The 26354-nt window shown below is 49.8% G+C and overlaps 1 long non-coding RNA gene and 1 gene segment (V, D, J or C); one reads left to right on the forward strand and one right to left on the reverse strand.

The window, feature by feature from the left end:
* The window catches only part of LOC101356308 (immunoglobulin heavy constant gamma 1-like), a 458188-nt gene that overhangs the window by 314384 nt on the left and 117450 nt on the right, over nucleotides 1-26354 (reverse strand).
* Nucleotides 1-26354, forward strand: part of LOC111820856 (uncharacterized) — a 96977-nt gene that overhangs the window by 27572 nt on the left and 43051 nt on the right. The window contains exon 3 of the long non-coding RNA XR_002824350.1: nucleotides 20854-20996. This is a non-coding gene — a long non-coding RNA (uncharacterized LOC111820856). The remainder of the gene's footprint in view (nucleotides 1-20853; nucleotides 20997-26354) is intronic.

Here is a 26354-nt window from a genome sequence, read left to right on the forward strand (position 1 = left end):
CTGTAGCCAGACACATGCTGAGATCCAGGGTGGCTGGGGTCCCAGTGCAGGCTGGGGTACATTCATGGGTTGGCTGGGAAGTCCCCAGCTAACAGGAGGAGAGATGCAGTCCCTGGGTATGGTGCTGACCCTGGCCATAGTGGGCTGGGACCTGAGGGGTAGGTTTTTGCATCCAGGTCTGTCACTGTAGTAGTTATTGTTACACAGTGGGAGCGTCCTTGACAAAAAGCCCTGCTTTTGTGGGCCCCTGATCTCCTCCAGGCTGCTTGGGGTGTTAACTTGGCCCAGATAACCTGTGTCCTTGACCCCAGATCTTTACTCAGTGGTCTTCTCTGCACACAGGGCATGCAGGCAGCCTGGCCCAGTCCCTGCACTCCTGGTGCATAGGAATGGATTTGAGGTGATGCTGTACTCTGCAAGGTAGGGAGGAGCCCAGCCCCTGGGGCCTGTGGTCATAGGGTGCAGGTACATAGAACAGGTGCCCACACTTCCTTTCCTGGGGTGGGGCCTGTGCAGGAGGGCTTCCTGAGGGGTTCTGTTTTCTGTGGGCCATTCTCATGCAGGATGGATGAGCTGACCAGTGACCAGGGAGAGACTCAGGAGGCGAGACGGCCGTTTCTGAAAGTTTCTTTTTTCTGAAGTGTGAGCATGGACCTTGTTTGGCTCTGGGGGAGGTCAAGTGAGGCGTGTTGTTCATAGAAGGCCAGGCTGTTCCAGCACCATCTCATAACTTGCCCTCTGGAAACAACCCCAGGAAAGGGGCCACACCAGGCCCTGGCTGCTTGAACCTGGTTGGCAAGCATCCTGCTGACACCGTCACCTCTCCTGGACACTCCAGTAGTTATGGCCCTGGAGGCATTGCCTCGTGGGCCACGGCTGGTGGGTAATGGCTGTTAAGTGCCCTTGGACCCACTGGACACCCCAGCCCTCAATAGCTCCTACCTGCAGCCTCTTCTAGAGCCACACAGCTATCCTTTCCACTAGGAGAAAGGATTCTAAAAGCAAATCAGTCAGCCCTACCCACCCTCCTCATATGCTGCAAGAGTCAAGGCTAACTCCAGCCTGCTGCCCAGCTGGGCATAGGGTGCTGGGAAGTGTAGGGCACTGGGTGTCATGTGGGGCAAGGTGGCAGAGAAGACAAGGAAGTATGACCAAGAGGCCCAGTGACTGCAGGGCTGGAACATGCCAGGGCACCAGGGATAGCTTAACCTTCCTGTTGCCTTGGTCCAAACTGGGGGGCATCACAGAGTGGTGTGTCTGACTGACCAGCTTTGGCCCCAATATGGTGACCAACCCCAGGGAAGGAAGGAGGACTTTTGTGGGCTGTCCACTGGAAGACAGCAGACAATGCCGTGGGGGGATCAGGAGGAGTGTACCCACTGTGATCGAGATTAGGCTGAGTTGGGGGTTGGCTTTGGCCAGTCTGTTTCGTGACCAGTATGGATTTCCCTGTCGTGGTCTCTTTGGTGACCCTCCAGGGGCTTGGGGGTCCAGGGAGCCTTGTCACCACCATGGCACTGTACCTGCTGGTTTGAGTCATGGACCACATGGCTGTGGTACCCCCCAAATCCATGACAGTGTGTCCCCATTTGTCTTAGTTATCTTGTGCTGCTATAGCAGAAATACCACAAGTGGGTGACTTTAAAAAACAGAAATCTATTTTCTCACAGTTTAGAAGGCTAGAAGTCTGAATTCAGAGTACTGGCTCTAGAGGAAGGCTTTCTCTCTATCTGCTCTGGGGAGGGGAAGGTCCTTGTCTCTTTTCAGCTTCTATTCCTAGGTTCCTTGGTAGATCATGTGGCTTGTATCATGTACTGGTTTGCTTGCTTAATCTGCTCTTTTATATTCACAAGAGATTGACTCAAAACACATCCTACACTAATACTGCCTGATTAACATAACAAAGAAAATCCATGTCCAAATGGGATTATAGCCTTGGGTATAGGGGTCAGGATTTACAACACATATTTTTGAGGGACACATTCAATCCTTAACACATCTCAAAACCCTGGTCAGGCCCACAGTGCCTGGTAGGTGGGCCTAGAGCTTAGGGGTGGGTTTTTGCAAGGCTTTGTGAGGATGTGGACATAACAGTTATAACTATCACAGTAATACCACAGTGGTGCATGCCTGCCCCCAATCCCCTTCTGGCAGGATGAAAGGAAGGCATCCCCAGAGGTAGAGACCTGAGCTCAGGGCTAGGCTCCATGCCTGAGAGGTTGCACGCCGAAGCACCTGGGGGGGCCTCTCGGGGTGACATGGCTATGCCAGCCTATCCTGGGACTCCCTGTGAGCCCATAGATGTCTTTCCAGCTTGAAAAGAGTCCCCCCTCACTGCAGCGCCACTCAGGGTGGGTGAGCGCCCATCCCCATTGTGCATGGGTTACCTAGGGATCTTTTATATCCTTGGGGCCAGCAGTACCTGCCTCAGGAAGGCCAGAGAAGGGAGCAGAGGCCAAGGCGGGGAGGTCAGGAGTTCTCCAGCCCAGGGGATGGTACACCAAGGACTGTGAATCAGAAGATTGCTCCTTATTCTGTGAGAGCTCAGGGTGTGCCCTAGAAACAGAGACATGGTTCCAAGGAGCTCCTCCCACCTGTGACTGTCTGTCAGCATCAGCCCCAGGCTCTGCCTCCTAGGTCTTCCCAGGCTGGCCTCAATGTTGATGGCCACAGAGGGTCTCCTGCCTTCACCTCTGACTTGTGCCTTGCTGTCCCTGTTCAGGGAACTCTTTGCCCTTTAGCTGGCTTCTCCCTTAGGGAGTCAGGGATGGATGGCACCCAGAGACTCTGAGCTCCACAGAGGGGCAGGTGGGAGGGACAGAAGTTACAGCTCAGGACCTGGAACTGTTCTAGTGCTGCCAAGGGGTAAATTTTGAAAAAAATACACTTGTATTAGTTCACTAGAAATCCCATTATAAATGCAGTATCTGCGCCTGGTGAAAACTTTAAAATATAAGGAAGACTGTAAATGAACTGTGCATTTCCCTTCTCCCTCTCCCCCCATGCCTACCAGACTGGGCTCCCCCTGTGATCACAGGCATGAGTCCACTTGGTGAACAACTTGGTGTTCTCTGTGTACAGACTTGGAAAGATCAAAATACCCTGGTGAATACATGCCGCGGTTCCACTTCCCTTGTGCAGAGCTAGTGTTATGGATTGAATTGTGTCCCCAAAAAATGTATGTCTACTTGGCTAGGCCATGGTTCCCAGTATTGTGTGATTGCCCACCATTTTATCATTTGAAGTGATATTCTTATGTTTTGTAAATCCTCTGTCTACAATGTTAATGAGCCCGATTAGAGGCAGTTACATTAATGAGGCAAGACTCAATCTACAAGATTAGGTTGTATTTTGAGTCAATCTCTGTGAGATATAAAAGAGATAAGGGAATAGAAAGACAGGGGGAGCTCAGGTCACCAAGAAAGTAGTGCCAGGAGCAGAGCAAGTTCTTTGCAGCCAGGATCCCTGTGCTGAGAAGCTAGTAGACTAGAGGAAAAGAGATGACAAGGACCTTCCTCTAGAGCCTACAGAGAGAGAAAGACTTCCCTTGGAGCTGGCACCCTGAATTCAGAATTTTGGCCTACTACACTGTGAGAGAATAAACTTCTGTTTGTTAAAGCTACGCACTTGTGGTATTTCTGTTATAGTAGCACTAGATAACTAAGACAGGTGGTATACAGACCTCCACCTGCCCTTGCCACCCAGGAGTTGGCCTCTTTTTCTTTTGTCATCAGTGGCACACCGTGTCCCATTGTCTCCGAACTCCAACATCCACTGGTGGGTGGCAGTTCAGATGCCTTGTGCCCTTGCGGGAGTTGATGGTCATTGCCAGGCTGCACCCCAGGACACCACGAACTTTTGCTGAGGCTTTTGGGCAGGGCTGCATCACTGTGGTATCCACAGTAACTCCCATTGCAATATTGTCACAGTGACACATGTCCCCACACAATCCTCCTGCCTGTGACGGCCCTATCCACCCTCTGCAGCAGGGAATCTGAGAGTTTCAGAGGTTTTGATATGGCGCTCAGGTGAGGAGGGATAATTCTGACCAGCCTTCTGGGGGCCAAGAGACAGCTGTTCTTCAGGACTGCTGCTTGTGGCCCTGGTGAGTGCTGGGGGCTCCACTTTGACCGAGGATGAGCCCCATGCTGGACAAACCCCTGTGTGGGGTCCTGAGCATGTGCTGTGGTTTGCCTGCTGGTGTCTGTGCAGCCTTTTCTCCCTCCTACTCTAGGAGAGCTTTGGAGTCTTGATCTGTTTCCATCTGGTGCTCTGTGTCCCTCTTGGTAGTGTGGACTGTGAGCCATTAGGTGTTGCATCCCTTCTGAGGTTAGGTCTGCTGAAAACTGCAGCTTTGGGATCAAACCTGTGATGTTCCTCAAGCCCTGGGGGTCAAGGGCCTAGGGATGGGACAGAGGCCCCTGCAGAATCCTCTGTCTGCTGGACACAGGGCTGAGGCCACACACTGTGACTTGCCTGGGACTAGGCTGACCTGGGATAGGGGAGGGTTTGGGAAGTGATTCCTGTTGATGAGAGAGAGCTGAGATGCATGGAATGGATCCTAATTGTGCCCAGTCTCCTAGGGTGCAGGAGATGACTTCTGTGCATGCAGGAGACACATACCAGGAGAGGTGCCACCAGAGGCTGGCATGAAGCCAGGGCTTCAGAGTTGTTCTCTATCAGTGTTGCACACATGGGCAAGGTATGGAGATGGGAGTGATCCCTGGTGCCACTGAACTGGAGAGTGTGGAGGTGGATTGGCTATTTCGAGGATTCCCTTTGGAAGGTGGCTGTGGAGCAATGCCCTGCATCTAGACTGAAGATGAGCTGGAATTAGGGGCTCCCTCAGTAAGAAGGTGTCTGTGGTCCTAGGGAGAGAAATGAGACCCAGGGCACACCTGTGATTTCTCTTGGAAAACTTTCTAAGCTGTTGTAGCAGAGGCACAGGCATACTGTAAAATATTTTGAAGATTAAACCGAAAAGGGAAAGTAAAAATCAATTAGTTCTCGAAATTACCTTTCCCAGTTTAGTCTTTCTATATACACTCCTGTCATCACACGGTGTGTGGTCTTTTTGAACACTTTTACTAAACGTCGTTCTCCCAGGAGCTCTGCTCCTTGCCTCACATGCTTTGTAAACTGGGAATGCTTGCAGGACATTCCCGCTAATGGCTGCATCATAACTTCTTTAGGCAATAGCTTGCTTCCAACATTTTTATAATCATAAATACTCCTCTGAAGAATGTTCATAAAAAGTTTTCTCTTTTCCTAATATTTCCTAGCCATTTGTGTTTATTTTGCAATTTGTCTGTTATATCCTTTGTCCATTTCTTTGAAGGGTTTTGCTATTCTTCTTATTAGCTTCTATGATTTCTTTGCATACTGGTGGTATAAAACCTTTACATATTCTTTGAATTTTTTTTTTAGTGTATTATTTACTTTTAAATTTTGATGATTTTTAAGTGTAAAGAACCTCTAAGTGTGCCACCTAGTTTCATGATTTGGGTTTTGGAGTGAAGCTTTGTCTGACTTTGGGTGGCTTTTTGGCTCATCTCTTCTGATTCACAGTCCTGGAGAACTCCTGACCTCCCCGCCTTGGCCTCTGCTCCCTTCTCTGGCCTTCCTGAGGCAGGTACTGCTGGCCCCAAGGATATAAAAGAACCCTAGGTAACCCATGCACAATGGGGATGGGCGCTCACCCACCCTGAGTGGCGCTGCGGTGAGGGGGGACTCTTTTCAAGCTGGAAAGACATCTATGGGCTCACAGGGAGTCCCAGGATAGGCTAGCATAGCCATGTCACCCCGAGAGGCCCCCCCCAGGTGCTTCGGCCTGCAACCTCTCAGGCATGGAGCCTAGCCCTGAGCTCAGGTCTCTACCTGCACTGTATCTGACAGCTGTATACAATGCTTCCCACATTTGAGGAGGGGCTTTCATCAACAGCCAGCAGCAACCACTGATATCAGTCTGGGGCTGAAAGAGGCATAAAGGAGAGGACATTTTAGTTCAGGCACTTCACCTGCCCTCTGCTTGTGGGAGCCCTTCTGCAGAGACCATCCTGCCCTGGACCCTGTGCCTTAACTTCCAAGGAATTCGGCCCTGTTAGAGAGAGAGCTGAGCTTCCTCTATAGAGGTGATCAATTAAAGCCAGAGCCAAACTCAGCATGGCTGGCCAGGGCAGGAGGGGCCCTGAGTCTTTGACTGCAACTCTCTTCACAGACCGCAGTGCAAGCTATGCACCAAGTCTGGCTGAGGGGGGCAGTTCCCCCGTGTCGTGGTTGTTCCGAAGGATCACACACAGAGGACTTCGACCTGGTGCCTGACTCCTCAGGCTCCTCCTGATTAGGGTCTGCCCACCCCACACACCCTTCTCAAAGCACTTCAGCATCACACTTGTCTGAGTGTCCTCAAGACAGTTAGTTCCAGGTGCATCTTTGTGTCTACCCAGGACTCTTGCCCTTGAGAGAGCACTTACTGTTCTCTACTTACTCCCTTGGCCTCTCAGGCTTTGACTGAGGGTGGGGGTGACACAGTCCTAAGTATCTTTCTGCCCAGGCACTGCATGTCTTCTATCATGGCTCCTGCAGGGCTCCTCCTCCCTCTGTTGTTTCCTGATGTCAGTTGCCCCAGAAGTGCTTGGGCCCCAAACACTAGTCCTTCATGTCCTGGAAGGTGCCTTCCTAGCACTGCCCAGTGCTACTCTCTTATGTGTCTAGGTCACAGTAACAAATGTGTGTGAGCATGGGGTCCAAGGGGGAAGGCAGTGCAGAGTGCCCACAGCTACAGGGCCCCATGCCTGAATGACCACTCATGCCGGCCTTTGTGCACCCACCAGGGTTCAGTAAACTTCCCCTACAATTCTAGAGGTTTATAGGTCCCTAGGTCCTCTTTCTAAGCACATGCAGCTCCTGACTCATCCTAGCCAGGAAAGGGGACCAGAGGCCACAACTCCAGCTCTCCCAGGAGATGGTTCAGCTACAAATGTGAATTTCTAGAGCCTTGTGTGTCATTATGCATTTTCTTGAGTCAGGATGAGGAGAGGGACTTCTCCCTTCATCTGCAGCCAGATCCTGACACCACCCATCAGTCTAAGCCCCCTGTCCTGACTCCTTCCTCTAAGTGTGCTGCCTCCTGGCAGGGTAGCTCTGGCCCCTGATCTCTGAGCCACATGTATGACCCATCCCCTGCATCCTGTGGATTTCCAGAACCAAGCCCCTGCAACCTCAGCTGAACACAAGGAAGCCACACTGGTTGATCCTCCCCCACAGCATCAGCTCCAGTGGTATCTGCAGTGCCCAGAGCACAGAGGAAGGACCACCCTACACCCTCACGCTGGGGTTATCCTAGGACATACTACTGTGGTGTGTCCCAGGGGCATTCCTGAGGCATCCTGGAGGGGGTTATGGTAGCACTTTGGCTGGATTAAAGGGAAGCCCTGGAATTTCTCAGGGGCTTAGTTGGTGCCCCTGGGACTCCAGTGCCTGCTTAGAACAAAGTCTGCAGCTAAATTTCTGGGGACCCTTCTATTCCCAGGGAGTCCAAAGGGAAAGGAGGTGTGCAGAGGCTGCCACCAGTTGAGGGAGGCTGTCCTGCTCATTGCCAAGCCCACCCAGTACTGGGACCCTGAGTCAACCCACGCTTTGTGTGTGGCTCTGAGTTGGTGTCAGGGTACAAGGAGAGGAGGGACAGCTGCTTTCGATGGTGGCATGACTCAGCAAGACACCAGAGCCACAGCCTGGTTCTTGACCTCTTGCTTCTGGCAAGAGTGTCCTGTGGTTGTTATGACAACCAAAAACTTAGTGGCTTTAAATGACTGACTCTGTGGCCACAGCTGCAGGGCTAGCTGAGGGACTGGGTCAGGGAGAAGGAGGTGCTGAGGCTGTCAGAGGATCATCCTTGTCTCTGGGCACCAGGAACTGGGGTGCAGGAGGTACTCGGCAGTTAGGGCTGCTGGATGTCCAAGGGTGAGGCAGACAACTAGCGGGCATGGGGAGACAGAAGATCGGGGACACCATGGATGGAGGTATGGCTGTGCTAGCTGACCTTAGGATGTTTGGAGGCCTCCTGAGGGGTCATAGGCTGGGTGGTAGGAACTCGGTCTGTCCTCTGCTGCCTTCAGGGTTCTAGGGAAGACTGGGATGGATGGTAGGGAGAAGAAAAGAGGGGTGGATGCCACCCTGCAGGGCTCTGGTATTGGGCTGGGAGGAAGAGGGAAGGCCTGTGGTGTGTGGGCTGGGCATGTGTTAGATGGACTGCATCAGGACCCACCTGAGCTCAGATCCCATGTGACTCCACCTGGTTTCTGGCCTGGAAGGCTAAGGAGGGATTCCTATGGGGTCAACTCCTGGAGGGGATGCTCTGGGACCACCTTCCCTGGGGGTTGGAAGATTTCCAGCAACAGTGTCCCTGACGATGACCTCATCAAGACGTCACTATGCGGAGAGCGCTACACTAACCCTCTTCTGAGGAGAAGCTCTTGGAGACCTCAAGGTGGGTGGGGGGTCTATGACATGCTAGATATCAATTCCTGCCCAAAGAAGCCCTGCCCAACATGCTCCCCCAGAGATCTTCTGTGTTTTAAATACCAGCCCTGCTGCAGCATCCTTTCCTCTGTTAGCCTCCAGAGTCTCCCAGGCAGAGCTGGCACGGTCTTCCCACCTTACCTCCCTGGGACTCCTCTTCAATTCTGGGCTCCTCCACGTTGGGATGGGGGCTTGGCTGCAGTAATACCCACTGGGGGACAGTGGGAACAGTGCTTCCTCAGGGCTGTTGGGTAGGGTTGCTAGCAAGGCTGCAGCCTCCCTGTGTTGGCACCTGGCTCTGTGGGCCACAGTGGTCTCTGGGTGGGGGATGTCTGTCCATGGGGAGCTTGACCACAGGCAAGGTACACGGTGCTGTCTCCCATCTTGTGTGATTTCCTGTGGCCAGACACATGCTGGGATCCAGGGAGGTACGAATCTGAGCGCAGGCTGGGGTACCTGTGTGAGATGGATTTGAAACCCCCAGCTAAGAACAGATGGATGTTGTCCCTGGGTCTGGTGCTGACACTAGTGATGGTGGGCTGGGAGCTAAGAGGCAGGTTTTTCCTGCCGGGTGTAATACTGTGGTAGTTATAGTTACACAATTGAAGCGTCCTTGACAAAAAGCCGTGTGTTTCATGGGCCCCTGCTTGCCCCTCCCCAGGCTCCTTGGAGGGCTCACCTGGCCCAGGTAACTAGTGCCCTTGACCCCAGACCTCTGCTCAGTGGTCTTCTCTGCACAGGTGCAGGCAGGCAGCCTGGCCCACTCCCTGCAGTCCTGGCCCCTGGGAATGGGTTTGAAGTGATGCTGTACTCTGCAAGGTAGGGAGGAACCCAGTCCCTGGGGTCTGTGGTCATGGAGTACAGGTACTTAGAGGGATGTCTGCACTTCCATCACTGAGGTGGGGTCTGTGCAGGACAGCTGCCTGAGGGGGTCTGTTTTCTGTGGGCCATTCTCATGCAGGATGGACCAGCTGACCAGCAGCCAGGGAGAGACTCTGGAGGGGAGACAGCCATTTCCAGAAGAATCTTTGCTTCTGAAGTGTGAGCATGGTCCTTGATTGGCTCCTAGGGGAGGTTGAGTGAAGTGCGTGGTTCATAGAAGGCAGGTCTGGTCTAGGGGCCTTACATGACTTGTCCCCAGGAAGGGGCCACGCCAGGCCCTGGCAGCTTAGACCTGATTGTCCAGTGTCCTGACAGCACTGTCACCTCTCCTGGACACTCCCCTGGTTAGGGCCCTGGAGGCACCACCTCTTGGGCCCGGCCAGTGGGCAGGGGCTGCTTAGTTCCCACAGGCGTGCTGGACACCCCAGTCCTCAATGGCGCTTACCTGGGGCCTCTTCTAGAGCCACCCACTCTGCCTTTCCACTGGGAGAAAGGATTTTAAAACCAAACCACTCAGCCCCAACCACACTTCTCATAGGCTGCAAGAGTCAATTCTCATCCTAACCTTCAAGTGTGGGGTGCAGGATGTCATGGGGGACAGGGTGGCACAGAAGGCAGAGAACTATGATCAAGAGACCCAGTGACTACAGGGTTGTGACAGTGCCAGGGCACTAGTGGTAGGCCAACATTCCTGTTTCTTTGGTCCAAAATAGGGCGCCATTGCAGAGTGGTGTGTCTGAGATGCTCAGCTGCAGACCTGATATGTTGACCTACTCCCAGGGAGGAGGGGGAAATTTTGTGGGCTGTCCACTAGAAGCCAGTGGACAATGGCCACCAGGGGGGAGTCAGGAGGAGTGTATTCACTATGATTGAGATTAAGCTGTGTTTGGGGTTGGCTTTGGCCTGTCTGTTTCATGACCCATATAGACTTCCCTGGTGGAGACTCTGTGGTGACCCTCCAGGGGCTTGACGATCAGGGGAGCCATGTCACCACCATGGCTCTGTACCTGCTGGTTTGGGTCATGGGCCACATGGCAGTGGTATCCCCCCAAATCCATGGTGGTGTGTCCGTGTTTGTCTTAGTTATCTAGTGCTGCTATGGAAGAAATACCACAAGTGGGTGGTTTTAACAAACAGAAATTTGTTTTCTCACAGTTTAGGAGGCTAGTAGTCCAAATTTAGAGCATTGCTCTAGAGGGAGTCTTCTCTCTCAGTCTGCTCTGGGGAAACTTCCTTGTCTCTTTTCAGCTTCTATTACTAGACCATGTGGCTTGTGTCATCTACTTGTTTGCTTGCTTAATCTGTTCTTTTATATCTCAAAAGAGATTGACTCAAATATCTCAAAAGAGATTGACTCAAGACACACCCTACACTAATACTGCCTAATAAACATAACAAAGGAACCAATGTCCAAATGAGATTATAGACACAGGTATAGGGGTTAGGATTTGCAACACATATTTTTAAGGGACACAATTCAATCCATATAACACATTTTAAAATCCTGGTTAGGCCCACAGTGCTTTCTGGGAGGGCCTAGGGCATAGGGATGGATTTTGTCAAGGCTTTGTGAGGCTGTGGCCATAACAGTCATAAGTATCACAGTAATACCACAGAGATGCACGCCTGCCACCATTCTCCTCTGGCAGAATGACAGGCAGGCAGCCCCAGAGGTAGAGACCTGAGCTCTGGACTGCATCCTGTGCCAGAGGGGTTGCTTACTGAAGCACCTGGGTGCCTCTGAAGGTAGCATGGCTGTGCCAGCCTGTCCTGGGACTCCTGCTGAGCTGGTGGTTGTCTGTCCATCTTGGAAGTCAATCGCCCTCTTCTGCCACTGCAGCAGCACACAGGGTGGGTGAGTGCCCATCCCTAAGGTTCTTGGGTTACTTGGGGGCCTTTTATAACCTTGGGGCCAGAGTACCTGCCCTAGGAAGGCTGGAGAAGGGAGCAGATACCAAAGTGGTAGGTCAAGGGTTCCCCAGCCCAGGGGAAGGAGACACCTAGGACTGTGAATCTGAACTGTGCTCCTTATTCTGTAAAAGTGCAGAGTGTACTTTAGGAGCAGAGACTTGGGTCCTAGGAACTCCTCCCAGCTGTGGCTCTGGGTCAGCAGAGGCCCCAGGTCTTGCCCCCTACGTGCTCCAAGGCTGGCCTCTATGTCAATGCCTTGAGAGAGCACCTGCCTCCACCTCTGGCTTGTGCCTCACTGTCCCTACTCAGGGGACTCTTTGCTCTTTTGCTGGCTTCTCCCTCAGGGAGTCAGGGGTGGATGAATCCCTGAGACCCTGAGATCCACAGAGGGGCAGGTAGGAGGGACAGAAGTCATAGCTAAGCACGTGGAGTGGTTCTAACATTGCTAAGGGTCAGTTGTCAAAAAATATACTTACATTTGATTCACTACTGTCTTAGTCATTCAGTGCTGCTTTAACAGAAATTCCACAAGTGGATGGCTTTACCAAAGATAAATTTATTTCTTCACAGTAAAGTTAGCTAAAAGTCCAAATTCAGGGTGTCAGCTCCAGGGGAAGGCTTTCTCTTTCTGTCGGCCTTCTCATCAATCTTCCCCTGGACTAAGAGCTTCTCCACACAGGGACCCTGGGTCCAAAGGACACACTTTTCTCCCAGCACTGCTTTCTTGGTGATATGAGGTCCCCCTGTCTCTCTGCTCACTTCTCTCTTTTATATCTCAAGAGAGTGCCTCAAGACACAATCCCATTTTGTAGACTGAGTCCTGCCTCACTAACACAACTGCCACACATCCTCCGTCTTAACATCATAGGGGCAGGATTTACAACATGTAGGAAAATCACACAATACCTGGAATCATGTCCCAGCCAAATTGATACACACATTTTTGGGGGGACATAATTCAATTCATGACAACTACAAATCCCATTATAAATGTACTATCTGTCCCTGGTGGAAATTTAAAACATAAGGAAGAGAGTAAATGGGTTGGGCATGTCCCCTCTCCCTCTCCTCCCATTCCTACCAAGCTGGGCTTGCCCCTGTGACCACAGGCACAAGGCCTCCCTGTGACCCTCTTGATGTTCTCTGTGCACACACTAGGGAGGATCAAAATACGCTGGTTCCACCTCCCTTATGCAGAGCTGATGTTATGGATTGAATTGTGTCCCCAATAAATGTGTGTATACTTGGCTAGGCAATGATTCCCAGTATTGTGTGATTGTCCACCATTTTGTTATTTGATATGATTTTCTTATGTGCTGTAAATCTTACCTCTAAGATGTTAATGAGACAGGGTTAGAGGCAGTTATGTTAATGAAGTATGAATCCATCTACAAGACTAAGTTTTATTTTGAGTCAATCTCTTTTGAGATATAAAAGAGAGAAGAGAGCAGAGAGACAGGGGAACCTTATGCCACCAAGGAAGTAGTGCCAGGGTTAGAGTATGTCTTTTGGACCCTGGCTTCCTGTGCTGAGAAGCTCCTAGACGACAGGAAAATTGATGACAAGGACCTTCCTCCAGAGCCGACAGAGAAAGAAAGCCTTCCACTAGAGCTAGGGCCCTGAATTCAGGCTTCTAGCATACTAGACTGTAAGAGAATAAACTTCTGTTTGCTAAAGCCACTCACTGGTGGTATTTCTGTCACAGCAGCACTAGATAATTAAGACTGCTCTTCAGTAGACCTCCAAATGCCTCTGCTGCCCCAGGAGCCCAGCATCCTTTTCTGTTGTCATCACTGAGACATCCTTTTCTCATTGTCTCCGAACTCCAGCGTCCAAGGGTGTGTGGTAGTCCAGATGCCATGTGCCCTGCGGGAGTTTATGGACACTGCCAGCCTGCATCCCAGGGTTCTGCACTGCAAGCTTTGGGCAGGGCTTTTGGGCAGGTGTTGAGTCACTATGGTAGTTGCAATAACTCCAACTGCAATATTGTCACTGTGACACATGCCCCCACACAATCCTCCTGCCTGGGACAGCCCAGTCAACACTTTGCAGCAGGGATTCCAAGAGTTCAAGAGATTTTGGTAGAGAGCTCAGGTGAGGAGGGATGACTCTGACTAGTGCTCTGGGGCCAAGAGAAAGCTGCTCACCAGGGTTGCTGCATGTGTCCCGGATAAGTGCTGTGGGCTCCACTGTGGCCAGGGAGGAGCTCCATAGTGGACAAACTGCTGCTTGGCATCTTGAGCATGTGTAGTGGTTTGTCTGCCGGTGCCTGTGTGGCCCTTGGTCCCTTCTGCTCCAGGAGGGCTTTGGGATCTTGAACTGTTTCAATCTGGTGCTCTGTGTGCCTCTTGGCTGCTGAAAGCTGCAGCTTTGGGATCAAACCTGGGATATTTCTCACACCCTGGGTGCCCAAGGACTGAGGATGGGGCAGTGATCCCTGTGGAACCCTCTGTCTACTGGATGCAGGACTGGGGCCAGACACTGTGGCTTTCCTGTGACCAGGCTGGCCTGGAATGTAAGGGGGTTTGAGAAGCACCTCCCGTTGGGGAGGGAGGTATGAGAAACATGAAATGGACCACAATTGTGCCAAGTCTCCTAAGGCACAGCAGATGACTTCTGTGCATGCAGGGGACACATACCAGGAGAGGGGCCACCGAAGGCTGGTGTGGAGCCAGGGCTTCAGAGTTGCTGTTTGTGAATGTTGCACACATGGGCCAGGTATTGAGATGGGGGTGGTCCTGGTGCTGCTGGTCAGAAGAGTGTGGAGGTAGGGAGCCTATTTCGAGGATCCCCTTTGGAGGGTGGCTGTGGAGCAACATTCTACATCCAGATTGGAAATGAACTGAACTAGGGGCTCCCTAAGCAGGAAGATGTCTGTGGGGCCTAGGGAGAGAGTTGAGGCCCAGGGCACACCTGTGATTTCTCTGGGAAAACTTTCTAATCTGTTGTAGTAGAGGCACAGGCATTCTGTACAATATTTTGAAGATTAAACACAAAAGGGAAAGTAAAAATCAATTAGTTCTCAAAATTATCTTTCTGTCTTGGGCTGGATTCTCTAGAGAAGTAAAACCAGCAAAGCGTATACATATATAGAGAAAGATTTATATCAATTAAACAGCTCACATGATTGTAGACGTTAGAAAGTCCCAAGTCCGTGGATCAGGATAGAGGCTTCTCCTGATTCATATAGCCACAGGGGCTGGTGAACTAGACATTGGTAGGTTGGAGAAAAGTGCTCTTTTCTTCACAGGCTGTGAAGATCTACAAATCCCAAGATGGTCAGGTAAGCTGCTAGCTAAGTCTCAAGAACTGGAGGTCAGATGAACAGGAGCCAGCTGCAGGATGCAGAGCAGGCAAAAGCCAGAACGTCTCCTTATAGTCAGACGCAGGCCACACACCCAAGAAAACTCCCTTTCAACTGACTGGCTACTCACAGCAGATCCCATCATAGTGGTGATCACATACAAACACCGAGAATCATGGCCCTGACAAGTTAACACACAATCTTAACTATCACATTTTCCCAGTTTGGTCTCTTCTGTTTACACTCCTGTCATCACTTGGTGGGTGGTCCTTTTGAACCCTTTTACCAAACAGCGTTCTGCCAGGAGCTCTGCTCCTTGCCACATATGCTTTGTAAACTGGGAATGCTTGCAGGACACTCCTGCTAATGCTGCATCATAAGTTCTTTAGGCAATAACTTGCTTCCAACTTTTTATAATCATAAATACTCCTCTGAAGAATGTTCATAAAAAGTTTTCTGTCTTTTCCTAGCCATTTGTGTTTCTTTTGAAAATTGTCTATTATATCCTTTGTCCATTTCTTTAAAGAGTTTTGCTATTTTTCTTATTAGTTTCTATGAGTTCTTTGCATACTAGTGATATAAAACGTTTACATTTTGGCTGAATTTTTTTTAAGTTTATTATTTGCTTTTAAATTTTGATGATTTTTAAGTGTAAAGAACCTCTAAGTGTGTTACCTAGTTTCATGACTTAGATTTTGTAGTGAAGCTTTGTCTGACTTTGGGTGGCTTTTTGGGTCTGTCTCTTTGGAGCCTCCTTCTCCTGTCTGGAGGGCCAGTTTGATGTCAATGTTCTTCCTCACAGCACTGGTGCTCCTGCTGGGGTTCAGTTTGTTCGAGTGCATCTTCCTGTTTCTATTGAGCTAATCATGAGTTTATCGTTTCCTAAATGCTGGAATGAGCTATAAATAGTTTTAATTCCTTGTTTAATTCTTATTCAATGAACTGGATGGAATATGACTTTCAGAATTTCACTTATGACTTTTGGTTCTTTATTCATATGTAAATTAGTCCATGTTTCTCTTTTTGGGGGGCTTTGTCAGATTTTGGTATCAGGGGCATGGTTCATTAAAGGAAACTTCCCTTGTTTCTCTGAGTTCTGAAACGGTTTCACAAAACAGGATGATTAGTTTTGTGAAAGTCTGAAAACTCACCCATCTGAGCCTGAAGGAGTCTATGCCATCTGAATACTCACTATTTTATACTAATGATTGCATCCTATGTCTGCTAAGTCCTCCCCTACACAAGAGCTGTGAAGCTGACAAAGTGAAATATGTATCCAGACTCCTCAAATTGGAACTGGCACATGGCTCAGGCATCCTGGATACATAACAAAGAGCCATGGTGAAGGCAGCAGGGTCACTGTGCCAGGATGCTGCCAGGAAAGGTGGATGCACTGTTGATAATGATTGTGGATTCCTTCCCTGAGGAAGCTTCACAGGGATGGGCAGTGAAAAAGGAAGGCGAGACAGAGACAGACAGACATAGAGAGAGGTGAGACAGAAAGAGAGATGAGACAGAGAGAGACAGGTAGAGACAGAAAGAGACACACAGAGAGACAGAGATAGACAGAGACAGACACAGATAAAAAGACAAAGAGTGAGAAAGATAGAGAGAAACAGATTGAGTGAAGATACAAAAAGACAGAGACATAGAGAAAGAGATAGAGAGCGAGGTCCTGCTTTGTCCTGCTCCTTGGTGCACACTGAGATGCAGGGTCTGGTGTGAGTTTCTAGTCTGGGCTTTGCTCACTTATTCATGGGCATCTCTGGGATGTGGGTTGTGCACATGCTGCATGAGGAGCTGTGTGTGAGCAGACATTTCAGGCACATCAGACAAGGATATTCTGATTGGGGGAATGTGGTGGCCATAATTTAGGGAGAACAGGTCCCCTAAATGGTGTGCTCATTGCTGGCCAAACAGCTCATCAGGCACCTGTGTGTGATATCTCATTTAATCCTCACCACAAGTCCAAAGGAGAAAGTATTACTATCATATGCTATTGCTACTATTGTTGCAATTATTGTCATATTCCACTGCAAAGTTGGAGAAGACATGAGATTTATACTTAGAGGGAAAGCCTAGGTGGTCTTAGGGCTCTCTCCAGGAGAAGAGAGAGGGGTGCTGGCTCAGAGTGGGCAAGGAGTAGGCTTTCATAAGTTTCCTACACACAGACAGTGAGTGGAGGGTCATGGAGCCCAGGACATTAATCATGCTTGGTTAGACTCAGAGTGTGAACAATGGGGTTTCTGAGCCTGCCGGGCTGACTCACGCTTCCTAGGTGCTGGACACCTTATGTCCTGCTTTCTGTGACCAACCATATGACCAGAGGAAAAGCCCTTGCCTGTGGATGCCTTCTCTAGGGCTAAAGGCCAGCTGTCTATCAGGGTTCCCTTTGAGACCACAAGGGGTTCTTCAGAGAGCAGACTTCTTCCTTGTCTCCTCAATTGTCACCTCTGAAACTACCAGTGGAAGAGTAGAACAGGCCACTAGAGCTGAGGAGAAGTCACCTCTGGTCTTATGGGGCTGCCACTCTCTGGACAATTGTGGCTGCCGTTGGTGGCTATCCCAATAACCAGTAACTGTTCTACTATCATATGCCAAATGGTGTGGCCTGCACTCTCCTTCTGAGGCAACATCTTCTCACCCCATGGTCACTGTCTTAGGCTGGGTTCTCTAGAGAAGCAAAACCAGTAAAGTATATAAATATATAAAGAGAGATTTATATTAAGGAATCTGCTGATGCTATTGTAGAGGCTAAAACATCCAAAGTCCATGGATCAGGGTAGAGGCTTCTCCCAATTCACGCAGCTGCAGAAGCTAGCGAGCCCAAATTCAGGACAGAGCTCCCTCTCACAGGCTGGAAGGTCAATGAATTCCAAGATCAGAAGACAGCACCTCAAGATTTCTCCTGATTCACATAGCTGCAGGGGCTAGCAAACCCACGATCAGCAGGTCAGGGAACAGGACTCTTGCTTGCAGGCTGTGAAGATGGATGAATTCCAAGATCAACAGGTAAGCTGCTAGCTCAAGTCCCAAGAACCGGAGGTGAGATGACAAGAGGCAGCTGCTGAGTCTGGAAGAAGCCAAAAACTTTGGCAGGGTAGGCAGGCAGAAAGTAACCAGTGGAAGACACAGAGATGAAGCTGAGGGGGTGCAGGGTAAGCTGCCACAGGCTCCGCCCCCAGTAGTACCTCTCAGCAGATTCCATCATGGGGGTGATCAGATAGTGGGAACGGTGCTTCCTCAGGGGTGTTGGGTAGGGTCACTAGAAGGCTGTGGCCTCCCTGTGTCTGTGTCTGGCTCTGTGGCCTCGGTGGTATCTGGGTGGAGGTGTCTGTCCATGGAGTGCTTGATCACAGGTGAAGTGCCAGTGCTATCTTCTGTCTTGGGTGAATTCTTGTGGCCAGACACATGCAGAGATCCAGGATGGCAGGGGTCTGAGTGCAGGCTGGGGTACCTGCGTGGGGCAGATGGAATGTCCCCAGCTAATGGGCAGATGGATGCTGCCCCTGGGTCTGGTGCTGACCCTGGCCATGGTGGTCTGGTAGCTGAGGGATGGGTTTTTGTTGCTGGGTATCTCACTCTGGTAGTTATCATTACACAATAGGAGAGTCATTGACAAAAATCCCTGCATTCGTGGGCCCCTGCCTTTCTACACTAATACTCTTCATTAACATAACAAAGAAAACCCATGTCCAGATGGAATTATAGCCACAGGTATAATAGGGATTAGGATTTACTACACCTATTTTTGAGGGACACAATTCAATCCATAAGACTTTTCAAAATCCTGGACGCCTTTCTCCAGTCTTCTTGGAGGGCTCACCTGGCCCAGGTAACCAGTGTCACAGACCCCAGAACTCTGCTCAGTGGTCTTCTCTCTATGTCACTGCACTCTTTGTCCCTGGGAAGGGGTTTGAGTTGACCCTGTACTTTGCAAGGTAGGGAGGATCCCATCCCCTGGCGGCTGTGGTCATGTGGTGCAGGTGCATAGGGGGAGTGCTCGCACTTCCTTCCCTGGGGTGGGGCCTGTGCAGGAGGGCTGCTTAACGTGGTCTGTCTTCTGTGGGCCACTCTCATAGAGGATGTACGAGCTGACCAGTGGCCAGAGAGAGACTCAGGAGGGGAGACGGCCATTTCTGGAAGATTCTTTGTTTCTGAAGTGCAAGCATGGACCTTGGTTGGCTCTTAATGGAGGATGAGTGAGGGTGCGGTTCATAGTAGGCTAGACTGGTCTAGGCGCCTTGCATGACTTGTCCACTGGAAACAGCCCCCGAAAGGGGCCACACTAGGCCCTTGCTGCTTGGACCTTGTTGTCTAATGTCCTGTCAGCACTGTTATCTCTCCTGGGCACTCCCCTAGTTAGGGTTTTGGAGGCACTGCCATGTCTGCCAGGGCCAGCGGCAGGGACCGGTTAGAGCCCGTGCACCCACCGGATACCCCAATCCTCAATGGTGCCTACCTGGGGCCTTTCCTAGAGCCACCCACCCAGCCTTTCCACTGATAGAAAGGATTCTAAAGACAAACCACTCTGCCACACACGTCCTCCACATAGACTATAAGAATCAAGGCTCACTCTAGCATGCTGCCCAGCTGGGCATGGGGTACAGGGTGGTTTGGGGCATAGGGTGTCATGGAGGACAGGGTGGCACAGACAGCAGGGAAGTATGACCAAGAGGCACTGTGACTTCAGGGCTGGGACAATGTCATGGCACCAAGGACAGCACAACCTTCCTATTGTCTCCTTCCAAAATGGGGGCATCGCAGAGTGGTATGTCTGAGATGCCCAGCTGTAGCCCCGATATGTTGACCAACCCTGAGGGAGGACTTTTGTGTGCTGTCCACTGGACACCAGCAGATAATAGCCAGGGGGTGGTCAGGAAGAGTGTACCCACTATGAGTGAGATTAAGCTGAGTTGAAGGTAGGCTTTGGCTTGCCTGTTTCATGACCCATATGGACTTCCTGGCATCATCTCTGTGGTGAACCACCATGGGCTTGGGGGTCTGGAGAGCCATGTCGCCACCATGGAACTGTACCTGCTGGTTTGGGTCATGGGTCTCATGGCTGTGGTACCCCCTGAATCCATGGTGGTGTGTCCCTGTTTGTCTTAGTTATCTACTGCTGCTATAACAGAAATACCACAAGTGGGTGGTTTTAACAAACAATAATTTATTTTCTCACTGTTTAGGAGGCTAGAAGTCTGAATTCAGAGCACTAGCTCTAGAGGAAGGCTTTCTTTCTCTCTTTCTGCTCTGGGGAAAGGCCCTTATCTCTTTTAAGTTTCTATTCTTAAATTCTTCAGATAATCATGTGGCTTATATCATGTACTTGTTGGCTTGCTTAATCTGCTCTTTTATATCTCAAAAGAGATTGACTCAAGACACACTCTACACTAATACTCCTTATTAACATAACAAAGAAAACCCATGTCCAAATGGAATTATAGCCACAGGTATAGGGATTAGGATTTACAACACCTATTTTTGAGGGACACAATTCAATCCATAAGACTTTTCAAAATCCTGGGCAAGCCCTCAGTGCCTGATGGGAAGGGATGAGATATAGCCATGGGTTTTTGCAAGGCATTGTGAGGCTGTGTCCATAATAACCATAACCATCATAACACAGTGATACACGCCTGCCCCCAATTCTCCTCTGGCAGGATGGCAAGAAGGCAGCCCCAGAGGTAGAGACCTGAGCCAGGATTTAAGATCTGCCCCCTAGTGGTTGTTTGATGAAGCACCTGGGAGCCTCTGAGGTTGGTAAGGCTATGCCAGCCTATCCTGGAACTCCCCCTGAGCTGGTAGGTGTCTGTCCATCTTGGAAATCAGCCTGCCCCACCACTGCAACAGTGCCTTGGGAGGGTGAGTGCCCATCCCCACTATGCAGGATTTACTTGGGGGCCTTTTATATCCTAGGGACCAGCAGTACCTGCCCCAAGAATGTTAGATGAGGGAGCAGAGGCCAAGATGGGAGGTCAGGGATTCTTCAGCCTGGGGGAGGGGGACACCTAGGACTGTGAATTGAAAGTTCGCTCATTCTGTGACAGCACAGGGTGTGCCTGAGGGCCAGAGATCTGGGTCGTAGAGTCTCTTCCAGCTGTGCCTGCTGGTCAGCAGCAGCCCCAGGCTCTGCCCCCCAAGTCCTCCCAGGCTGGCCTCCACATTGATGCCCTGAGGGGATGCCGGGGATGCCTGCCTCCACCTCTGATTTTTGCCTTGCTGTTTCTCCTCAGGGGACTCTTTGCTCTTTTGCTGGCTTCTCCCTCACGAAGTCAGGGGTGGATGGTGTCTGAAGACCTTGAGTTCCACAGGAGGGCAAGTGGGAGGAACAGAACTCACAGCTCAGGACCTGGAGCAGTTCCAGCACTGCCAAGGGGTAAGTATAAACAAACAACAACAGCCAAAAAAAAAAAAACTTTCATTCTCTATAAATCCCGTTATAAATGCAGTCTCTACACCTGCTGAAACTTTTAAAATACAAGGAAGAGTGTAAATGGACTGGGTATGTCACCTCTCCCTCTCCCCGCATGCCTACCTGTCTGGGCTCCCCCCTGTGATTACAGGAACAGTCTGCCCTGTGAGTCTCTTGGTGTTCTCTGTGCACATATTTGGAAGGATCAAAGTACCCTGGTAAATACGTGCTTGGTTCCACCTCCCTCATGCAGAGGTAGTGTTATGGATTGAATTGTGTCCCCCAAAAATGTGGGTCAACTTCCATAGGCCTTGGTTCCCAGTATAGTGTGACTGTCCACAATTTCATCATTTGATATGATTTTTCTAGTGTTGTAAATCCTACCTCTATGATGTTAATGAGGCAGGATTAGAGGCAGTTATGATAATGAGGCAGGACTCAATCTACAAGATTAGATTGTATCTTGAGTCAATCTCTTTTGAGATATAAAAGAGAGAAGGTAGCAGAGAGACAGGGAGACTTCATGCTACCAAGAAAGTAGTGCCAGGAGCAGAGCAAGTTATTTGGACCCGGAATCCCTGTGTTGAGAATCTCCTAGACCAAAAGAAAATTGATAACAAGGACTTTCCTCCAAAGCCAACAGAGAGTGAGTCTTCTTCTGGAACTGGCACCCCGAATTCAGACTTCTAGCCTACTAGAGTGTGAGAGAATAAACTTCTGTTTGTTAACACCATCCACTTGTGGTATTTCTGTTACTGTAGCACTAGATAACTAAGACAGTTGGTCAGCAGGCCTTCAACTGGAACTGGGCCTCTTTTTCTACTGTCATCTATAGGACACCTTATCCCATTTTCTCCAAACTCTGGCATCCACCAGTGGGTAGCAGGTCAAATGCCTTGTGTCTTGTGGGAGTTGATAGGCTCTACCAGGCTGCACCCCAGGGTACTGCACCATGAGCTTTGGGCTGGGCTTTTGGGCAGGTACTTTGTCACTGTGGTATTTGCAGTAATCCCGACTGCAATACTGTCAGTTATACATGCCTCAACACAATCCTTCTGCCTGGGACAGTCCAGTCCACCTACTTCAGCATGGATTCTGAGAGTTCTAGAGGTTTTAATATGGAGCTCAGGTGAGGTGGGATGACTCTTACTAGCCCTCTGGGAGCCAAGAGACAGCTGTTCTGCAAGGCTGTTGCATGTGGCCCGGGTGAGTGCCCGGCCGAGAATGAGCCCCATGATGGACAAACCAGTGTGGGATCCTGAGTGTGTGTGGTGGTCTTCCTGCAAAAGCCTGTGCAGCCTTTGGTCCCTCTTGCCCTTGGAGGGCTTTGGGGTCTTGAGCTGTTTCCATCTGGTGCTCTGTGTCCCTCTTGGCTGAGTGGACTGCATCCTTCCTGAGGCTGGGTCTGCTGAAATCTGTAGCTTTGGGATAAAACCTGGAATGTTCCTCACCTCTTGGTGCCCAGGGCCTGGGGATGGATCAGTGGTCCCTGTGGGACCCTCTTTATGCTGGACACAGAGCTGGGGCTAGACCTCGTGGCTTTCCTGGGCCAAGGATGGCCTGGGATGGGGGAGGATTTGGGAAGCAGCTCTTGTTGGTGAGGGAGAGGTGAGATGCATGGAATGGACCCCAATTGTGCCCAGTCTCCTAGGGTGCAGCAGATGACTTCTGTGCATGCAGGGGACACATACCAAGAGAGAGACCACTGGAGGCTGGTAAGGAACTGGGGCTTCCGCGTTGCTCTCAGTGAATGCTGTACACATGGACCAGGTATGGAGATGGGGGTGGTCCCTGGTGGCTCTGGTCAGGAGAGTGTGGAGGTGGGGAGGCTACTTCGAGGATCCCCTTTGGAGGGCAGCTATGGAGCAACGCTCTGCATCCAGACTGAAGATGAGCTAGAACTAGGGGCTCCCTCAGTAGAGAGGTGTCTGTGAGGCCTAGGGAGAGAATTGAGGCCCAGGGCACACCTGTGGTTTCTCTGGGAAAACTTTCTAATCTGTTGTAGCAGAGGCACAGGCATACTGTAAAATATTTTAAAGATTAAACCAAAAAGGGAAAGTAAAAATCAATTAGTTCTTGAAATTACTTTTCCCAGTTTGGTCTGCTCTATTTACACTACTGTCTTCACATAGTATGTGGTCCTTTTGAACCCTTTTCCCAAACAGGGTTCTCCTGGGAGCTCTGCTCCTTGCCTCACATGCTTCGTAACCTGGGATTGCTTGCAGGACATTCCCGCGAATGGATGCATCATAACTTCTTTAGGCAATAGCTTGCTTCCAACTTTTTATAATCATAAATACTCCTTTGAAAAATGTCTGTTCATAAAATGTTTTCTGTCTTTTCCTAATATTTCTTAGCCATTTGTGTTTCTTTTGCTAATTGTCTGTTATATCTTTTGTCCATTTCTTTTAAGAGTTTTTCTATTTTTCTTATTAACATACCAGTGGTATAAAAACTTTACATATTCCCTGAGTTTTTGGGTTTTTTTTTTTTTTTTGAGTTTATTATTTGCTTTTAAATTTTGATGATTTTTAAAGGTAAAGAACCTCTGTGTTACCTAGTTTCATGATTTGGGTTTTGGAGTGAAGCTTTGTCTGACTTTGGGTGGCTTTTTGGGTCTGTCTCTTTGAAGCCTCCTTCTCCTGTCTGGAGGGCCTGTTCGATGTTAATGTTCTTCCTCATGGCACTGGTGCTCCTGCTGGGAGTTCAGTTTGTTCGAGTGCATCTTCCTGTTTTTATTGAGCTATTCATGAGTTTATGATTTCCCTAAATGCTGGAATGAACTATAAATAGCTCCTAATTCCTGGTTTAATTTTTATTCAATGAACTGGACAGAACATGACTTTTAAAATTTCACTTATGACTTTTGGTTCTTTATTCATATGTAAATTAGTCCATGTTTGTCTTTTGGGGGTGCTTTGTCAGATTTTAGTACTAGGGGCACGGTTCATTAAAGGAAACTTCCTATGTTTCTCTGAGTCTTGAAATGGTTTCACAAAATGGGATGACCAGTTTTGTAAGTCTGAAAAATCACTTATCCAAGTCTCAAGCAGTCTGTACCATCTGAATTATCACTATTTTATGCTAAAGTTTGCATCCAATGTCTGCTAAATTCTCCCTTGTACAGGAGCTGTGAAGTTGATAAAGTGAGTTAAGACATCCAGAATGCTATAAGTGAAGCGGGCACATGGTGCAGGCAGCCTGGAAACATAACAAAGGGAGCCACGGTGAAGAGAGTGGGGCCACTGTGCCAGGATGCTGCCAGAAGAGGTGGACACACTGCTGGTGATGGCTGTAACAACATTCCCTGTGAAGCCTCACAGGGATAGTCAGTAAAAAGGGGAGGAAAGAAAGAGAGAGACAGAGAGACAGACAGAAAGTGATACCCAGAGAGACAGAGATAGAGACAGAGAGAGAGAGAGAGGTTCCCTCCAGCTCGAGGACCCGGTGCTTTGTCCTGCTCCTTGATGCACACTGAAGCCAGGGGATGGGTGTTAGTTTCTTGTCTGGGCTTTGCTCACTTAGTCATGGGCATCTTTGGGATGTGGGTTGTGCACATGCTGCCTGAGGAGCTGTGTGGGAACAGACATTTCAAGTACATCAGACAAGGATGTTCTGGGTAGGGGAATGTGGTTGCCATAATTTAAGAAGAACAGGCCCCATAATTGGTGTGCTCATTGCGGCCCAAACAGCACATCACACACCTGTGTGATATCCCATTTAGTCCTCACCACAAGTCCAAGGGGAAGAACATTGCTATTATTGCTATTGCTATTATTGTTGTTGCAGTTACTGTCATATTCCATGCACAGTTGGAGAGGTCATGGCATTTATAATTAGAGGACAACCTAGGTGGTATTAAGGCTCTTTCCAGGAGAAGACAGAGAGTTGCTGGCTCTGGGTGGGCACGGAGCAAGTATTCATCAGCTTCCTGCACACAGACTGTGGGTGGAGACTCATGGAGCCCAGGGCATTAATCATGCTTGGTCAGACTCAGAGTGTGGACAATGAGGTTTCCGGACCTTCCTGGCCCACTAGTCCTAGGTACTGGATGCCTTATGTCCTGCTTTCTGTGACCAACCATGTGACCAAAGGGAAAGCCCTTGCCTGTGTCTTCATCTTCTGGGACTGAAGGTCAGCTGTCCATCAGGCTGCCCTTTGGGACCACCTGCAGGTCTTCAGAGAGCAGACTTCTTCCTTGTCTCCTCCATGTCACCTCTGGAGTCACCAGGGAAAGAATAGGAGAAGCCATGGGAGGTGAGGAGCACTCACCTCTGTCCTTGTGGGGCTGCCACTGCCTAGACAATTCTGGCTGTCTAAGGTGGCCATCCCCAGGGCCAGTGACTCTTCCTGCTGTCCTACACCCAGTAGTGTGGCCTGTCCTGGTGGCTCTGAGGCAGGGTTGCTCTCTCCTTCTGAGGTCACATCTTCACTCCGCATGATTGCCCTGGCAGCCCCAGCACATGCCAAGCCAAGCAGCCCCAAGTACATGGCCAGTTGGGCAGCCCCCAGGAAACCTGGTCAGGGACAATGACCACAGTGCTGGCTCCCAGGAAAAGTGGCTCCTGTGGCAGTGGCAGGATTTGCTTCTGTGATGACTAATGAGCAGTGAGCACACTTATTTATTCCTACAGGGCCAAGGCCATGGCCAGGGGCCAGAAAACTCCTCCAATTTTTAAGGAATGGTTTTGGGGGCTATCTTGGACTCCTGGGACTCTAATAACAAAATACTACAAAGTGAGTGGCTTCAGAGAATAGAAACGTATTATCTCACAGTTCTGGAAGCTAGAAATCCTTATCAGAGTGTCAGCCATGTCAATTCCTTCTGGGGGCTTTGGGGGAGGAACTACTCCATGCCTCTCTCCTAGTTTCTAATGACTGACAGCATTCCTTGTGTTCTTTTGCTGCTTATAGAAGTGTCTGTCTTCCCTCTTTGTGTATCTGTCTTTCTATAAGACACCACTCAGAAGGGATTAGGACTAGGACCCACCCTACTCCATTATGAGTTATAGCATCTGCAAAGAAAAACCCTATTTCCCCAAACATGTGTCACATTCACCAGTGCAGGGGTTAGGACTTCAGCATACATTTTTCAGGGACACAATTCATTCTATAACAGAGGGTATAATAGGAGAATAATAGGGGAACTCTTTCTGGAACATTTTTCCTCCACCCTCCTATGTGGACCCCAGCCTTTGGCCAATCTCTATGATTCCCAACTACCCTCACTCACCCCAGAGGTTGTCACATCCTTGGCCATGATTGGTTTAGCTTTTCCTGAACTTTTCAACCCTGTGCTTTGAAATCCCTTCGAGGATATTA

The sequence above is a fragment of the Trichechus manatus genome, unplaced genomic scaffold (assembly GCF_000243295.1).
Source record: "Trichechus manatus latirostris isolate Lorelei unplaced genomic scaffold, TriManLat1.0 scaffold00053, whole genome shotgun sequence".
NCBI classification, from domain to species: domain Eukaryota; kingdom Metazoa; phylum Chordata; class Mammalia; order Sirenia; family Trichechidae; genus Trichechus; species Trichechus manatus.